The sequence below is a fragment of the Canis lupus genome, chromosome 2 (assembly GCF_003254725.2).
Source record: "Canis lupus dingo isolate Sandy chromosome 2, ASM325472v2, whole genome shotgun sequence".
Classification (NCBI taxonomy): Eukaryota; Metazoa; Chordata; class Mammalia; order Carnivora; family Canidae; genus Canis; species Canis lupus.
Window position 1 is genome coordinate 9502939 of NC_064244.1, and position 20182 is coordinate 9523120.

Sequence of the window (20182 nt, forward strand, 5' to 3'; positions counted from 1 at the left end):
CCTTTCCCTTCTAGGAGCCCTGTGATGCAAATGTTGGTGTGCTTAATATCTCATAAGTCCCTTAAGCTAGTTGCTTTTTTCATTCATTTTTCTTTTTACGGCTCTAGTTGTGACATCTGTTCCACTCTTCTGCATCCTCTAATCTGACACTGAATTCCTCTAGTATAATTTTTGGTGCAGTTACTATATTCTTCAGTTCTGTCATTTCTATTTGATACTTATATTTTCTATTTCTTTGCTGAAGAAAGAAAGCATTTTTATGACCATTATTTTGAACTCTTTATCAGGTAAATTACATATCTTTATTTCATTTAGGATTTTTTTCCTGAAGTTTTATCTTATTCTTTCATTTGGAAAATATTCTTTTGTCTTTTCATTTTCCTTAACTCTATGTGTTGGTTTCTATGCATTTGATAAAATAGCCATCTCTCTCAATGTCTTGAAGGAGTGGCCTCGTATAGGAGATGAACCTTATCATTCTGCCTTGGTTGTGTCTTAAAGCTTTGTGATCATCCAAACAACCAATTTTATTGTTTTTTTCAATTTTCTTTTTAGTGGCTCCCAGTAAGTAGTTGAGGGTATGCCAAGACCTGTCACTGTCACAAAGGGGATGATTTCAGTCAACACCCAGGTTCAAGCTTATTAGGAGCCAGATCCTTAGGCAGCAGTTTTTTATGTATGCAAATAAGGGCACCTGGGTGACTCAGTCAGTTAAGTGTCTGCCGGCTCAGGTCATGATCCCAGAGTCCTGGGTTCAAGCTCTGCATGAGCTCCCTGCTCAGTGGGGAGCCTGCTTCTCCTTCTCCCTCTGCTGCTCCCCCTGCTTGTGTTCACTCTCTCCCTCTCTGTCTCTCCTTGTCAAATAAAGTCTTTAAAAAAAATAAAGTGTGCAAATATATATATTACTATGGGACCTCAAACATTAAGTCCTGCTGGCCACCAGAGTCAGGTGATCTAGAGGTGTCCCCAGGGCAGTAATCACAAAAATTAGGGGTCCCAGATGAGTGTACAAGCTCCTTTCTGGGCAATACTGGTGACCTTGGGTGAAACAGAGGGAGAGCACAAAGGTGGAGTTCACCAACCTCCATCCTCAGGGTGAACTTCTGTAGGTCTCTACATGTGTGCTGAACTAGAAGTTTGCCCCTCAGCCTGAAGCTCCAGGATAAGCAAATAGGCCACTTTCACAGAAAGACTGGGGTGGGAGGGTATTTTAGTCAGCTGTCTGTGACTGTCTCTCTGATTGTTATAATCCTGTGAGATTGAGGAACACAGGTCCTCCTGGCCACCAGAATTAGGTTGTCAAGGTTATCAGGCCCCTGGACAGCCCCTGCAAAAGCTAGAACACTACATATATAGAAGCTCCCCTCCAGGAGTTACTAGTAGTCTGGAGCATGTCAGGAAGATAGCGCCTGTCCTCTGAGCACCTGTCCTCTGTGGTCTTAGATGTGTGTTTAACTAGAAGACTGCTCCTCAGACCACAGCTATAAGGATAAGCTAATACCCCTCTCTCACAGAAGGACTGGACTCCCCAGACTGTTTCCTCTTGCTGTGCCCTGAGGGTGTTAGTCATTTAGAATTCTTTCTCTGTTGGTTATAGTTCTTTTGGACCCACAAATGTTTGCCCCACTGGCCACCAGTGCTGGGTGATCTAGAAGTATCTCTTGGAAGCAGCCACAAAAAAAATCATGGCACCAGAGAAGGGTATAAGTTCCTTTCCAGAAGACACCTGTGAGCTGAACTGAGGCAGAAGGAGAGCACAAATATGGCATCTGCTGGCTGGAGCACGTCAGAAGAAGAATACAAACATGGTGCATACCAGCCTCCATCCCTAGAGAGTACCCCAGCAGGCCCCAGATGTATGGTAATTTAGATCTCTGCCCCTCAGGCCAATGCTTTAAGATAAGAAGATAAGCCTCTTTCACGGAAAGTCTGGATACCTCTCAATTGACTGCCTCTCTGCTGGTCCCTGGGGCAGGTATGTCTGAGTGCACAAGCCTTTAAAGAGCTGTTTCTCCATTCTTTGTAGCCTTATGAGTTTTGTGAGCATGAGTCCCATTGGCTTTCAGAGCTAAATAGTTTGGAGGTTCATCTCTCAGGTGCAGGTCTTAAAAGTTGAGGTTCTGGGTGTGAGGTTCAAACTCTTCACTCTTCAGAGAGAAGCTCTGGGTTTTGAGTTCCTTCCTGATTGTGGGTTGCCATGCTAGGGGTGGGGTTTATGGCAAGATTGTATCTCAGCCTCTCCAATCCACTTCAATGTAGGGTTTTTTCCTCATTTGCCTGATATGTAGGATTTCCTCAGCTAGTTTTTTGCGGGGAGGGGTTTGAGGAAATTGTTCCATATGTAGCTGTAGATTTGGTATCCATAGCAGCAAGTGATTTCGGGATCATCTAACATTGCCATCTCCTTGATTTTATATGAGGGATAAGCTGGAGGAAGGAATCAAAGACATCCTTTAAGGTTTCAAGCCTTAAAAACTAAGTAAAGAATGGGGTTGATCAGAGAAATAACAAAAAAGTCAAGGGGTGGGAAAACATGTTGACTAGGGAAAGGGATGAGTTTGATTTTAAACAGGTTGAATTTCAGGTAACAACATTTATCTGAATGACATATGGCTTTCAAGCAGGTGGAAATGTGAGTTCAAAGCCTAGAGATGTCAGAGCCAAGGGCATAGATGTGGAACTCATCCATACAACAGTTATCAAAGCAGAGGAAACTGCTAAGAGGGATGATTAAAAAAAAAAAAAAAAAAAAGAGCCTGATGAGAACAAGGCTGATTCTTGAGCATTGTTAATATTGCCAAGTCTGAAGGATGAAATTAAATCACAAGAGAGAAATATTCAAAAAAGTAGAAGGAGAAACAACTGAAGGTAGTGTCATTCATGGGATGACAGTTTCAGTGTGAGGATAAACAACAAGACAAATGCTTCAGAAGGCGATAAAAATCAGCTCTGAGAGAAGTTGACATGTAGCTAAAATAAGCAGAATGCCAAGGTCAAAAAGGACTTTAGAGGTCACATAGTTCAAGCCCTTGTTTTATAGATGAGGCCTTCGGGTCTCAAAGAAGTTAATTATGTTACTCAAGATAACACAGATCCTGCAGTGCACCAATGGAATTTTATCTCTGCCTGCTGGCTGAGTGTTCTTTCAGTGGAGCCAAATCCTGCCATCCTGCCAATTTTCTGACTGTTATATAATGTAATCTATAATCCACCATATTTAAGCTTGTAAAATTGGGGGGGGGGGCATAAAAAAAACTGGATGGGAAAGACTCCATGAAGTGTGGAAGCTAATACAAGGCTCAATATCACCACCCTAAGATCATGACCTGAGCCGAAATCAAGAGTTGGCCACTTAACCAACTGAGTTACCCAGCACCCTGGTTCATGATATTCTTATATAATGTTCAGGATAATGCTACTAAATGACTAACTGGAGAAGTCTAGCAATAAGATAAACATAAAATACATTTTATTTTGTAAATACTAACTTATTCTCATTATAAATTGACAGACATTTACCTCAATAAAACAGAGAAAATATAGAAAAGAGAACCCATAAGAGAATTAGTATCACTGATAATTCCTTCACCCATTGACAGTTACTCTTAACATTTTGGTAATTTTTCTCATGTTGTGTCTATTGGTTTATAAAGCTGAGGTTATACAAGAGATGATTAATTTTCTATTCTTTCTGTTAATGTTATATTACAAACATTTGTTGTAAATGCCTACCTTATATCCACTCTTCCCTTCTTTGTTACTAACAGAACCGTGAGTTTGTTGCTAAAATATTCAACTTCTGGGAGTTGCTTGCAGCTGGGGATGGTGATATGACTCTGTTTTGGGCAGTGACACATAAAGGAGAGAGGTTGCTGGTGGTGATGGTGGTGGTGGAGCACCTGAGAAAGCTTTTCAAAGGAACAGACTCAGCGGGCATGTTATTTTTGTCCTTTGTCCTTTCCCTCTTCTTCCTGTCTGGTATTCATACCTGCTATGCTGAGGGTGACAAATGCAGCAGCTGCCTTGGACCATGAGGATGAAAACCACACAAAATGGCTGGTGGAGATGAAGGATAGAAAAACTCTGAGTCCTTGGTTATATCAGTAAGCATCCATATCAGCCCTGGACTGCATTTCTCTAGACTTCTTCATGTATAAAGTGAAGGCCGTAAGCCACAGTTGTGGCAGGCTCTGCTACTTCCAGACAAAAACAATATTGAATAATACATTTAAATGCTCCCCCTTTGCATCATAAATGCTGCTGTGCACTTGCTTTTAAATTTGTGCTTCATCTTCTTTAAAACTACATTCTAAGATAGTTTATAATAAATGATACTAATATTACCGAACCGTTCAAACCATGGTAACAGGACAAGATCAAAGTAAGGTGAGAAAAACATAGTTATTCTAGAAAATCTAGGTGAAGGAGAGCTACTGATATTAAATTTAAAATTTACCTCTGAGTTTCTGGCCTCAGATTCTGGTTCTCTAATGACTGAAAGCATCCCAGTTTATCGACTTCTTCCTAGAAGAGTCCTAAGAGAATGTATCAAGTAAATCTAATAAAAGGATATCAAAAACTATGAATGTTTTTAAAAGATGCAAAGAGGGACACCTGGGTGGCTCAGCGGTTGAGCATCTGCCTTCAGTTCGGGGCATGATCCTGGAGTGTCCTAGAATTGAGTCCCACATCGGGATCCCTGCAAGGAGCCTGCTTCTCCCTCTGCCTGTGTCTCTGCGCCTCTCTCTCTCTCATTCTCTGTGTTGCTCGTGAATAAATAAATAAAATCTTTAAAAATAAATACATAAATAATAATAATAAAAGATGCAGCGGTATTATCGTGTATTATCAAATACCAAATCCCAGAAAAGGGCAAAAATCAAAATATTAAACAATAATCTAGTCTGGCCCCTTTCCAAAAAGTATAATCTCAAATTGCTGCTATCTTCTGGGTTTTTTTTTGTTTGTTTGTTTATTTGTTTTGAGGGTTTTTTGGGGGGTGGTTTTGCCAAATCAGTTGAGAGGAACTATGTAAAATAGGAGAGAACTTAAAGAACATGAAGTTCCCCACCCTGCTCTTCGTGGTCTATGTTTTCTCCTAGATAAAAACAGATCAAAAAGAGAGATATCAAATTTAAACACCTGGTTTTGAGCTTCCCCATTTGCCTTCACCATGCTTGGCCTTATTCACCTGAAATAGATTGAAGGATATTGTAATACTCATATTGAATCAGTGAGTACATTTATTGTCCAGATATGATGAGGACCTTAGCCATCGTAGCCCTAAGCAGTTCTCAGTATTCACATATGAAAATCAGGCAAAACATTTTTTTAATACCCAAGTGTCAGGAAAAGCTTTTTATGTACTTATTTGTTTGTTTGTTTGTGTTCCTAAGAAATGATCCACCTTCCTCTTTTGGACAATATAGACATGTAGCCAAACATACCTTCTTTTTCTTTGTTTTTCAGGAAATTTAGCATCCGAGCAAATTTGCATCCGAGCCTTATTTTTATGTCTATCATGTCTGTGTACTGTTTATTTTAGCACTCAATTTTATTCGTAATTATATAAATACATATTTACTTTTTTATTGTTTTTAAGATATTATTTATTTATTTGAGAGAGAGAGAGAGCATGGAGGGGGGCAGAGGCAGAGGGAGAAGCAGACTTCCCACTGAGCAAGGAGCCTGACAAGGGGCTTGATCCCAGGACCCTGAGATCATGACCTGAGCTGAAGGCAGGCACTTAACCAACTGAGCCATCTAGGTGCCCCAAGATTGACTCTTTAAAACAAATTTTTGTTTAACTGAAATATAGCCGACAGCAATGTTACATTAGCTTCTGGTGTACAACATAGTGATCAGACAAGACTATCTCTCTATGCTTGCCAAAGTGTAGCCACCATCCGTCACCATACAAATACAATGCTATCACACTACCACTTTCTATATTCCCTATGGTATACTTTCCATCCTTTTGATTGATTTAATCCATAGCTAGAAGCCTGAATATGAATTTTTAAAACTTATATTGTATCATGCTATGTTGTTTCAAATCCTCGGTAGAATAAGATGGACTAGAAATAATTAAATATAGGCAGTCAAAACGTGTACATTTTCCCTATTTCTTCTACTTTTCTACTTTCTGTTTCTATGAATTTGGCTTTTTCTTTAGATTCCACATGGAAATGATACCAAACAGTATTTGTCTTTGACTTATTTCATTTAGCATCATACCCTCAAAGTCCATCCCTGTTGCCACAGCCCCATTCTCATGCCTGTATAATGGATAATATTCCATTGTGTGTGTATATATATAGACACACTACATCTTCATCTATTCATCTGTTGACAGACACTTAGGTTGTTTCCATATTTTGGCTATTGTGAATAATGCTGCAATAAACGCAAAAAGGCAGATATTTCTTTGAGATACTGATTTCATCTCCTTTAGATATAGGCCCAAAAGTGGAGTACTAGATCATATGGTAGTTCTACTTGTAATTTTTTGAGGAACTTCCATACTGTTTTTCATAGTGGCTGCCCCAGCTTGGGAAGCATCTTTGACTCTGCTCAGATGCTCATTGGTATTGGTTGAAAACCATAAATTCGTCACCCTAAACACAGAAGTGGTCATCTTGGTCTGGAAGAACTTTGGGGATAAGAGGTAACAGTCGTCCCTTTCCACTATAACAGCAACTCTTCCTATTGCCTGTGTAGTGTTTGGCTTTGAGGAGGGCTGTGGCCTGATCAACCCTGCTAATTTAATTCCAAAAACCCACCCTTAAAATCAATACAAACTAGGAGCACCTGGGTGGCTCAATTGGCTGGGTGTCTGACTCTTGATCTCAGTTCAGGTCTTGATCTCAGGGTGGGTTCAAGCCCCCATTGGGCTCCATGCAGGGCATGGAGCCTACTTAAAAAAAAAAAAAAAAATCAGTGCAAACCAGAGACGTCACAGAGGCTCTGATATCAACCCTCAGCTCCCTAGCATGTGACACCTAAACCATGTCTGCACAGAAAGTCCCTAGGTTCTCCAAAGTAAGCTTTAAATCTAGGATCTTTGGAAAAATCCTATGATCTGTGAGATGCTGCCATTTTGTGAAATTTCTGCATGTACACAGTTGCCTCTTTCACTGCTGCATATGCCTGACAGCTCCTGAAAACATTGTCCAGAGTCACCCAGCCAGACAAGCCATGCAGAAAACCTACAAAGGGTGGGCACTGGTTCAAGAAATAAGAGTGGGCCTCTTAGAGTTGAGCCAGGAGCTGTAACTTCAAACAGAATTATCTTAATTAGCCAGCGTGGAAAAACAATGATGATGTTTGCATTTCATGCCCAGCAAGGCTCTCATCAGCAGCTTGTGTTCTCAGTCCCCAGCCCGTCATTCAAGGACAAAAAGCATCCCTGGACCATGCAGGGACCAGGGACTAACCTCTAGTATTTGATTCTAGCTATAACTCCCACCCTCTGCCTCCTTCTTCCCTCTCCCCAAGCCCCAGGGTATAATTTAATGAATCTCCCTTTTTGCAAGAAAGATGAGTCCCCTTACTTTCCCAATAAGGAAATAAATATCCATATGATATGACCTGGTTGGACAGGAAATAATACCATTTCTCCAGTTCTTTTGTGGCCACATGCTCTGTTTTAAAATAAATATTTATGGTTCTCAATGTGCTCATGAATAGGCAGCTATTAATCAGAGGACCAACATCCCCCCCTCCACGAAGGGTGGAAAGAGTAGTGGGCAGAGTTATTTTCCAGGGTCTGGATGTTCTCTTGCCACCACTCTCAAAGCTGTATCATAAGACAGAACTTTAAACATTTCCTTGGCTTTTACTCAAATGCATTCATTAGGCATTGCTGTCTTGATAGAGCTTCAGAGAACATGCTGGAGTCCAAGCCACACAGGGGAAGGGAGGAAAAGGGAGAGGGGATCCAGGGCAAACACACTGCTGGCAGAGGAGTAGGGGGGTGGTCTGTGTCCTCTGGTAAGCTGGCCATTGGGAGATACGCAGGTCTTCCATCATCAAGGATGCCAGGAGGGGTCAGACAGGGGAGGAGGGGTTGGAAGTGGAGTTCATAGGTTTCCACAGAGGGCTTGGCTGCTTCCTCTGGAAGGAACCAGCCAGGTCCCCTGTTATGGTAGGGGACCAGCCAGGGGCCAGGGAAGGAAATGCTGACACGTCAAGAAAGCTCCATTTTGAGCACTTGGAGCAGGGTCTTGTCCCAATTGTATAGCAAGAAAAATAGCATGGCCAGCAGCAGACTGTACTCAGAAGCCCTTCCAGATTGAGCGTGTCCCATGCACAGGGACATGTCACCAGTCCGACAGTTACCTCATCCTGCTCCTTGTATGTGTACCGCGGGAGTCGGGAGGGGCACTGAGGCACTTACAAGCATGGCACCCCAGTCTGCTATCTCCTTTCTCCCCCAAAGGCCAGCTCTGGAGGATAATGGGATATGGGAATGGGTAAGGGGTGAGCCCCTATCTCAGGTTGCAGGGGATTTCAGAATTTGGATATTCCAGGAGCAGACACCATGCCTGAATTGGGGGTGCAAGATATTTATTAAGGGTTAATATCTGTGGAAGGGAAGGAAAGGAAAAGGAATTGGGCAGAAGAAGTCCAATAAATGCAAGCTGAAAAAGCCTCCACCACCCACAGGAGAGCTCTGGACAGGGACTTGCTCATCACAGTTGTCCCCTGTCAGGCCTCAACCCCTTGCCAGGACCAGAATCCTTACCATTTTCTGAGATATTAACATCACCCTGAAGCAAAGCTACTCTAAAGTCACCTGTGGCATCTTGTTTGGTGGAGCTTCCATAAACTACACGGTGACAGAAATTTTCATCTTTTTCTTTGTGTCCCATCCTAAGACGGACACGTTCTGGACAGTCTCCCTTTGTGGCCAACACACATGGATATCCAATGGGAAAGAACCACAAAGAGAAAGACTTGCCTCAAAAAAAAAAAAAAAAGAAAGAAAGACTTGCCTCCATTATAGAACACCCCAGTCAGTAATGAACGTCAAAGATGAATGAGATCTATATATATGAGATGAATAAGTATTTGCTAGCCATAGAGGAATATTAGCTTTTTGTAAACTTTTCAAATCAGATATTCAAACAAGGGCAAGTATTTGAAAGCTTGCTACAATATATTAATCAAAAGTTCATTGAGTTTCTCATCTACAAGTTAGGACCTGCTACGTTCATTCCCCTTTCTTCTGCCTTGTGCAGTGGTTTTTGTCTTGTGAGCTACATAAGACAAGACTTTTGTAGTGTTTGATGGCAGATATTTGGAGAAAACAGAGGTGTTGTTGGAATTTTTGATGACAGTTTCCTTTCTGTTAGTCATCTGATGAGCCCATGGTTATCACGCTGCAGAGATAATTTGTCTTGCTGACAAGTGCCATATTTTGAGGGAGACATGAGCTTATGCTGAGACTTGTTGGAAAATCTCAGAGGACAACACACAGTGAGGGCTAAACAGGCACAGTCCCATGGAAATATAATGTAAGTCACATATGTAATTTAAAATTTTCTAGTACCCCCATTTTGTTCTTTTTTTTTAATAAAAAATTTTTTATTGGTGTTCAATTTGCCGACATACAATAACACCCAGTGCTCATCCTGTCAAGTGCCCCCCTCAGTGCCCATCACCCATTCACCCCCACCCCCTGCCCTCCTCCCCTTCCACCACCCCTAGTTCGTTTCCCAGAGTTAGGAGTCTTCATGTTCTGTCTCCCTTTCTGATATTTCCCACCCATTTCTTCTCCCTTCCCCTCTATTCCCTTTCACTATTATTTATATTCCCCAAATGAATGAGACCATATAATGTTTGTCCTTCTCCGATTGACTTACTTCACTCAGCATAATACCCTCCAGTTCCATCCACGTTGAAGCAAATGGTGGGTATTTGTCGTTTCTAATGGCTGAGTAATATTCCATTGTATACATAAACCACATCTTCTTTATCCATTCATCTTTCGTTGGACACCGAGGCTCCTTCCACAGTTTGGCTATCGTGGCCATTGCTGCTAGAAACATCGGGGTGCAGGTGTCCCGGCGTTTCATTGCATTTGTATCTTTGGGGTAAATCCCCAACAGTGCAATTGCTGGGTCGTAGGGCAGGTCTATTTTTAACTGTTTGAGGAACCTCCACACAGTTTTCCAGAGTGGCCGCACCAGTTCACATTCCCACCAACAGTGTAAGAGGGTTCCCTTTTCTCCGCATCCTCTCCAACATTTGTGGTTTCCTGCCTTGTTAATTTTCCCCATTCTCACTGGTGTGAGGTGGTATCTCATTGTGGTTTTGATTTGTATTTCCCTGATGGCAAGTGATGCAGAGCATTTTCTCATATGCATGTTGGCCATGTCTATGTCTTCCTCTGTGAGATTTCTGTTCATGTCTTTTGCCCATTTCATGATTGGATTGTTTGTTTCTTTGCTGTTGAGTTTAATAAGTTCTTTATAGATCTCGGAAACTAGCCCTTTATCTGATACGTCATTTGCAAATATCTTCTCCCATTCTGTAGGTTGTCTTTGAGTTTTGTTGACTGTATCCTTTGCTGTGCAAAAGCTTCTTATCTTGATGAAGTCCCAATAGTTCATTTTTGCTTTTGTTTCTTTTGCCTTCGTGAATGTATCTTGCAAGAAGTTACTGTGGCCGAGTTCAAAAAGGGCATTGCCTGTGTTCTCCTCTAGGATTTTGATGAAATCTTGTCTCACATTTAGATCTTTCATCCATTTTGAGTTTACCTTTGTGTATGGTGAAAGAGAGTGGTCTAGTTTCATTCTTCTGCATGTGGATGTCCAATTTTCCCAGCACCATTTATTGAAGAGACTGTCTTTCTTCCAGTGGATAGTCTTTCCTCCTTTATCAAATATTAGTTGACCATAAAGTTGAGGGTCCACTTCTGGATTCTCTATTCTGTTCCATTGATCTATGTGTCTGTTTTTGTGCCAGTACCACACTGTCTTGATGACCACAGCTTTGTAGTACAACCTGAAATCTGGCATTGTGATGCCCCCAGATATGGTTTTCTTTTTTAAAATTCCCCTGGCTATTCGGGGTCTTTTCTGATTCCACACAAATCTTAAAATAATTTGTTCTAACTCTCTGAAGAAAGTCCATGGTATTTTGATAGGGATTGCATTAAACGTGTAAATTGCCCTGGGTAACATTGACATTTTCACAATATTAATTCTGCCAATCCATGAGCATGGAATATTTTTCCATCTCTTTGTGTCTTCCTCAATTTCTTTCAGAAGTGTTCTATAGTTTTGAGGGTATAGATCCTTTACCTCTTTGGTTAGGTTTATTCCTAGGTATCTTATGCTTTTGGGTGCAATTGTAAATGGGATTGACTCCTTAATTGCTCTTTCTTCAGTCTCATTGTTAGTGTATAGAAATGCCACTGACTTCTGGGCATTGATTTTGTATCCTGCCACGCTGCCAAATTGCTGTCTGAGTTCCAGCAATCTTAGTACCCCCATTTTGAAAAGGTAAAATATATCTAATATATTACAATTTCAAACATGTGATCAATATACAATTATTAGTGAAATGTTTTTACATTCTTTTCTTCCAGGTCTTTGAATTTCAGCATGGAGTTTACATTTAGATCTCAATTCAGACTGGCTACATCTGAAGTGCTCAATAGCCAGAAATGTGGCTACCATACTGGGTAGCAGACACTTTTTTTAATAAAAAGATTTTATTTATTTGAGAGCAAGAGAGAGAGCATGAGCAAGGGTACAGAGGAAGAGGGGAAAGCAGGCTCCACACTGAGTGTGGAGCCCAACACAGGACTTAATCTCAAGACCCTGAGATCATGACCTGAGCCAAAGGCAGATGCTTAACCAATTGAGCCCCCAGGCAGCCCATGGGCATCACAGATTTAAACAATACTTTCCATGAATTAATTTTGCAAGCCAAGAAAGGGACTGCTTTTTGCCATGCACCTGCTCAGCTCCTCCCTCACTTCTCCAACAGATAGTTGCAGCTTCCTTCTGCTGGAGCCCCATGGTTGGGGGAAGGAAGAAAGAGGGAAGGACCATCCTTCACAGGCTGGATGGCTTTGAGCTCTGAGACTTTGGGGTTTGGCCAGGTGAACAATCCAAACTGACTCTTTCATGGTGATGTTTTCCTGTACTCTTTGGGTAGGTCTCCTGGGACACGTCTAAGAGACACCTGGTGTCTCTTCACTTTTCTGGCAGCTCTATTGTCTAGCACCCAACTCTCTTCCTTCAGGACGCCACCATCTAGTCCACTGGGGATCCTACAGCATGCTTGGCCCCCATACCTCTAAGCATGCAGGCCAGTCCAAACCCAACAGCCCTGTCCTGACTCAGCCATCAAAGTGACAGGCCAGTCAGCCTTCCTCTCACTGGGCTCCACAGCTGAGTGAGACCTCAGTCCACCTTAGGTTTCACACAACTGCCTTTGTCTCACAAATGCAGGAGATAGTTCCGTGTGCTGCATATAATTCCACCAAAACCTGGCCTGCTCAACCTGGTACTGGAAAGTAATACCTTTGGCCTTGGGTGCATAGAAGTTGAGCGGGAACTCTAAGCTGTGCAGCCATTCTCTCCAAATAAACTTCAACAATCTCCCCACACTGTAGCCTGTGTTCTCTAAGTGGGTAAGGGAGTTTAGGCATTGACAACTAACTCCTGTGTCCCCACTGCAAATTCTGTACCCAGTGGAAGGGGGGCTGTCTCGCCTCTCACATTGAGACTTTGCTGTCTCTGTCTGGTCCCCTCAGTTGACATCGAGGCCAGAAAAGTCTGCCAGCCTGTTCTACCTGCATTACCTTGCATATTCCTAAGCTTATCATGAAGTAGAGGCCAGGATCCTCATTTTACATACAAGGACATTGAAACAGGTGGAAGTTACGTGAGTGGTAAAACTAGACATGGCATTCAGGGCTTTCTGACTCCAGTCGATGCCCTTAACTGCCACATGGGCTCCATAGTTTAAACTCAATGCAAATTGTTTTGAAATTAAATAAAACTAAATTGTTTGGGTTTATTTTGCATTATCCTTAATGAAAATAAATACAACTTCAAAGGGGAGCCCTGTTTTGTTGCAATGTGATTTCATTCACTTAAATAAGTTGCTATAAATCATGTTCACAAACAATAGGGTTCAGGAGCTCCATGGAACAAAAATTGTTGTATACATGAGCCAAACATGGCCTGAGTATGGACTCCATTTGTTATTTATTCACTCAGGGTTGAGACTTGTTAGCTCAAAAACCCACTGGTGCCAAATTCAAATTTTTACACATCTAATTACCTAAGAAGTAGCCCAAATAAGCAGAGTTTAGCCATCTGCTTTGCATATTCCATAAAACCTCACCCCACATCTGCTGTCATTAGTGAGCTAGAGCCTCATGGCTGTAAGGCCCTAAGCTGTTCCAGTTGGCTTTTCAAGCTCTCTGACCCAGAGACCCCCTGCATGCTGCTGAGTGATATCATCTAGACACATGAGCCACTCTCTGGCCTCCTTCTTCTGGGGGAGTCCCCCCACCCTTCTCCCTTTCTGGGTGGTAGCTCCTCCACATTGTAGTGTCTGGACAGACTCCTTCTATGAGAAACTTACCCACATACAACCCTAAGCACCACCTCATAAAGCGAATTGTGTGCTATTGCCCAAAATCCATCAAACCCCAATAAATATACAGTAAACGGGAAAATGAATTTAGGAGTAGAGAGATTACGACTTTAACTTTTTTTTTAACTACTTTTATTTCTCCTTTCTTATATTAAGCTTCTTAACACTATTGATGTATATTTTCTCTAAGTTTGGTGGTCACTGAAGGCTTGGAACATTTACGAGTACATCTGAGCACTTACCTGTATGTTGGCTTGCCAACAGTATTACCTGCTAGATTTACCCTAAATGTTATTTTCTTTTAAGATTTTATTTATTTATTCATGATAGACATAGAGAGAGAGACAGAGAGACAGAGGTAGAGACACAGGCAGAGGGAGAAGCAGGCTCCATGCTAGGAGCCTGATGCGGGACTCGATCCCGGGACTCCAGGATTGCCCTTTGGGCCAAAGGCAGGTGCTAAACCGCTGAGCCACCCAGGGATCCCCTACCTTAAGTGTTATTATTTGCAAAATCATGGATTTGATATGTTGGCTTATGTTTCTAACATACATAATAAATTCAAAGCTATTTCTTAAAAGGCACATGTGTGAGCTAAAATAATTTTGTGCCACACTTTGGGAAACACTGACCACATTCGAGCTCTTTGGTATGACTCACAAGAACCTTCAGAACTTTATTATTCTCACCTTTCCCCTTAAGCAGTTGAGCCCTGGAAATGTGCTATATTTCCCCCAATATGCTATATGCTTTATGTGGTATGCCACATGAAATATCTTCCCTTTGTCTGTCTGGGACAATCCTGTTGAGTTTTTGAGACAAAGCTGCTACATGATCTCCATGGGGAAGCCTTCGCTCCTCCCCAGCCTCCACACTTAGCAAATTCTTTTCCCACTTATCGTCCTTGGTCAGAGTTGCTCTCCAGGCTCCAGCTCCCCTCCTTCCAAAGAGTACAAAATGTGAATTTTACACTTACCTCATTGGCTATTGTTTGTTTGCTTGCTTTTCTCTTATTGGTCTTTAGACCCCTAGGAAGTCAGAGACTACAGGTTGGTTTTCTTTTTGTTTTTGTTTTGTATTCCCAGTGCCTACAATAATGTTGAACACTGAGGAAACACTCACTGTTTGCAAATGTTTTTTGAATCAGTGAAAGTGTGAGAGAACAAACATCATGAATTTTGTTATTCTATTTTATTTTTATTTTAATAGTGTTTGTTGTCCTGCAGTTTACCTGTGGGCTGAGTGTATGGAACTACAGAGGAGGAGAGAGGGCAAGTGAAGGGAAGAAGGATGGAAGAGGTAAAAGGGATCTCAGGGTGCTCTTTATATGATGCTGAGTCCTTGAAAAATTATAGGCTTCCATTTTCTTTTGCCTTCGTGGATGTATCTTGCAAGAAGTTACTATGGCCGAGTTCAAAAAGGGTGTTGCCTGTGTTCTTCTCTAGGATTTTGATGGAATCTTGTCTCACATTTAGATCTTTCATCCATTTTGAGTTTATCTTTGTGTATGGTGAAAGAGAGTGGCCTAGTTTCATTCTTCTGCATGTGGATGTCCAATTTTCCCAGCACCATTTATTGAAGAGACTGTCTTTCTTCCAATGGATAGTCTTTCCTCCTTTATTGAATATTAGTTGCCCATAAAGTTCAGGGTCCACTTCTGGATTCTCTATTCTGTTCCACTGATCTATGTGTCTGTTTTTGTGCCAGTACCACACTGTCTTGATGACCACAGCTTTGTAGTACAACCTGAAATCTGGCATTGTGATGCCCCCAGATATGGTTTTCTTTTTTAAAATTCCCCTGGCTATTCGGGGTCTTTTCTGATTCCACACAAATCTTAAAATAATTTGTTCTAACTCTCTGAAGAAAGTCCATGGTATTTTGATAGGGATTGCATTAAACGTGTATATTGCCCTGGGTAACATTGACATTTTCACAATATTAATTCTGCCAATCCATGAGCATGGAATATTTTTCCATCTCTTTGTGTCTTCCTCAATTTCTTTCAGAAGTGTTCTATAGTTTTGAGGGTATAGATCCTTTACCTCTTTGGTTAGGTTTATTCCTAGGTATCTTATGCTTTTGGGTGCAATTGTAAATGGGATTGACTCCTTAATATCTCTTTCTTCAGTCTCATTGTTAGTGTATAGAAATGCCACTGACTTCTGGGCATTGATTTTGTATCCTGCCACGCTACCGAATTGCTGTATGAGTTCTAGCAATCTTGGGGTGGAGACTTTTGGGTTTTCTATGTAGAGTATCATGTCATCGGCGAAGAGGGAGAGTTTGACTTCTTCTTTGCCAATTTGAATGCCTTTAATGTCTTTTTGTTGTCTGATTGCTGAGGCTAGGACTTCCAGTACTATGTTGAACAGCAGTGGTGAGAGTGGACATCCCTGTCTTGTTCCTGGTCTTAGGGGAAAGGCTCCTAGTGTTTCCCCATTGAGAATGATACTTGCTGTGGGCTTTTCATAGATGGCTTTTAAGATGTCGAGGAATGTTCCCTCTATCCCTACACTCTGAAGAGTTTTGATCAGGAATGGATGCTGTATTTTGTCAAATGCTTTCTCTGCATCCAATGAGAGGATCATACTGGCACAAAAACAGACACATAGATCAGTGGAACAGAATAGAGAATCCAGAAGTGGACCCTGAACTTTATGGGCAACTAATATTCAATAAAGGAGGAAAGATTATCCATTGGAAGAAAGACAGTCTCTTCAATAAATGGTGCTGGGAAAATTGGACATCCACATGCAAAAGAATGAAACTAGACCACTCTCTTTCACCATACACAAAGATAAACTCAAAATGGATGAAAGATCTAAATGTGAGACAAGATTCCATCAAAATCCTAGAGAAGAACACAGGCAACACCCTTTTTGAACTCGGCCATAGTAACTTCTTGCAAGATACATCCACGAAGGCAAAAGAAACAAAAGCAAAAATGAACTATTGGGACTTCATCAAGATAAGAAGCTTTTGCACAGCAAAGGATACAGTCAACAAAACTCAAAGACAACCTACAGAATGGGAGAAGATATTTGCAAATGACATATCAGATAAAGGGCTAGTTTCCAAGATCTATAAAGAACTTATTAAACTCAACACCAAAGAAACAAACAATCCAATCATGAAATGGGCAAAAGACATGAACAGAAATCTCACAGAGGAAGACATAGACATGGCCAACATGCATATGAGAAAATGCTCTGCATCACTTGCCATCAGGGAAATACAAATCAAAACCACAATGAGATACCACCTCACACCAGTGAGAATGGGGAAAATTAACAAGGCAGGAAACCTCAAATGTTGGAGAGGATGCGGAGAAAAGGGAACCCTCTTGCACTGTTGGTGGGAATGTGAACTGGTGCGGCCACTCTGGAAAACTGTGTGGAGGTTCCTCAAACAGTTAAAAATAGACCTGCCCTACGACCCAGCAATTGCACTGTTGGGGATTTACCCCAAAGATACAAATGCAATGAAACGCCGGGACACCTGCACCCCGATGTTTCTAGCAGCAATGGCCACGATAGCCAAACTGTGGAAGGAGCCTCGGTGTCCAACGAAAGATGAATGGATAAAGAAGATGTGGTTTATGTATACAATGGAATATTACTCAGCTATTAGAAATGACAAATACCCACCATTTGCTTCAACGTGGATGGAACTGGAGGGTATTATGCTGAGTGAAGTAAGCCAGTCGGAGAAGGACAAACATTATATGTTCTCATTCATTTGGGGAATATAAATAATAGTGAAAGGGAATATAAGGGAAGGGGGAAGAAATGTGTGGGAAATATCAGAAAGGGAGACAGAACGTAAAGACTGCTAACTCTGGGAAACGAACTAGGGGTGTTGGAAGGGGAGGAGGGCGGGGGGTGGGAGTGAATGGGTGACGGGCACTGGGGGTTATTCTGTATGTTAGTAAATTGAACACCAAAAAAAAAAAATTAAAAAAAAATTAAAAAAAAAATAAATAAAAGAATAAAAAAAAAAAAAAGAAAAATTATAGGCTTCCAGTTCAAGACAGAGAAATGAGTCTTCCTGTTTACTTCTGTCTCCCAAGGCCCCAGTGAAATAGCAGGAATAATTTTTTTTTTCAAGAAATGAAAACATAACTGAGAAAACAAGAACAGGAAGTTTGAGGAAATCCTGAATGAGGAAGCAGCAGGATAGGAAGCTTGAAGAAAACAGGGCAGAGTAAAACATAATTCCAAAGCAACCCTTCCCAAGACAACTCCAGCTCCTGACTCCCCAACAAATGAAAAGAGTGGGAGAGAACTGGCCACTAACCCATCAGTTAACTGATGAGCTATTCAGAATGGCTGAGACACTAAGATCTCTGCCCCTTGCCCTGCTCTCCCCTTTTTCCAGAGCATACCTGCTTTGTCAGGACAGAAGCCTTAGAACTACTATCTAAATACAGCTATTAGCTTGTTGGGGCTCCTAGGGTGGGGAGGGACCTCAAAAAATGCAGAGCAAGTTGAAATAATTCCAGACTCTCATAAGGGATAATTGAAGGGACAAAAGGGCAAAGCAGCTTTGCTCCAGAAGGGCATCCAAGTCAAATCTTCCATTGACCCATTAATAGCAATCCTAATTTGGCATTGGGAGTTGAGAGAAGGTAGCTTGCCTCCTTGTTGGTGCCCATACAAACCCAGAGTAAAGCCTGCCAATGAACACAACCTGCCTGTGTCCATGGAGCCCTGATCAGGACAGTAGCCAAGATGATGTAAAAGCCAGGGGTGGATAGTGTCAAGAAATGTTCTTCCGTGGGGCTCTCCTATTCCTACACATCATGCTGACAATGCCAAGAATGCAAAGCCCTGACCATTGTATTTGCAGTAAGCAACCTCATGGAATAAGATCATGTCTGCTTTGGGATAAGAAGTCTTGCTTCCTGGTTGCTATAAAGCAGAAAGTTCCCCAAGCTCAGTGTTTCTCTCTGTAACATGACCCACTGCTTGTGCAGATGTTCATCTAGGCCCATCTGCAAATTGGGGCTTGTACTGATACAAAGATGCTGACACTCTAGATACTGCTTTTGTCAGGAGTGAAGAAGTCTTTTATCATGACCCAGGCATCTTGTGTCAGATTGCATGCAATCGCGGCAAGCTAACTTTGTTACCTTGTATGTAGAGTAAAATTCCGGACCCTTCAGTTCTTGACATGAGGCTGTCTTTAAGAATTTTTTTATTCAAATATAGTTAACATACAATATTATGTTAGTTTCAAGCGTGTAACATAGTGATGATTCTATACATACTCAATGCTCACCTCAAATAAGGCAGTCACCATCTGTCCCATACAACATTATTACAATATTATTAACTATATTCCTTATGCTGTGCTTTTTATCTCTGTGACTTATTTTATGACTGAAAGTTTGTACCTCTTAATCCTCTTTGTAATCACCCATCCTCCCCACCCAACTCCCTCTGACAACCACCATTTTGTTCTCTATATTTAAGCATCTATGTTTTGGTTTCTTTTGTTTATTAGACTCCACATATGAGTGAAATCATATGATATTTTTCTTTCTCTGACTGACTTTTTTCACTTACTGTTATACCCTGCAGGTCCATCCATGTTGTCACAAATGGCCAGATTTAGTTCTTTCTTATGAGTGGGAATATTCCAATGTGTGTGGGTGTATATACCATATCTTCAACCCTTGGGTTGCTTCTGTATCTTGGCTGTTGTAAATAATCCTGCAATAAATGTAAGGGTGCATATATCTTTTTGAATTAATGTTTTTGTATTCTTTGAGTAAATACCCAGAAGTGGGACTCCTGGATCATATGGTAATTCTATTTTTAATTTTTTGAGGAACCTCCATACTGTTTCCCACAGTGGCTGCACCAATTTGCATTCCTACCAACAGTGCACAAGGGTTCCCTTTTCTCTACATCCTCACCAACACTTGTTATTCTTGTCTTTTTTAACTGACAGATGTAAGGTGATATCTCATTGTGGTTTTGATTTGCATTGCCCTGATCATTAGTGATGTTGGCCCCTTTTCATGTGTCTGTTGGCTATTTGTATGTCTTCTTTGGAAAAATGCCCATTTAGGTCCTCTGCCCATTTTTAAATTATTTGTTCTTTTGGTGTTGGCTTATGTAAGTTCTTTGTATATTTTGGATGTTAAATCCATATTAGACATATCATTACAAATGTCTTCTCCCATTCAGTATGTTGCCATTTAATTTTGTTGATGGTTTCCTTTGCTGTGCAAAACTTTTTTATTTTGGTGTAGTCCAATAGTTTATTTTTGCTTTTGTTTCTCTTGTCTGAAGAGATGTATCTAGAAAAATATTACTACAGCCAATGTCAAAGAGATTACTGTCCATATTTTCCTAGGGGTTTTATGATTTTAGGTCTCATATTTAGGTTGTTCATCCATTTTGAGTTTATTTAGGTGTATGGTGGAAGAAAGTAACCCATTTCATTCTTTACATGTAGTTGTTCAGTTTTCCCAAAATCATTTGTTGAAGAGACTCTGTCTTTTCCCCATTGTATATTCTTGTCTCCTTTTTCATAGATTGACAATCTG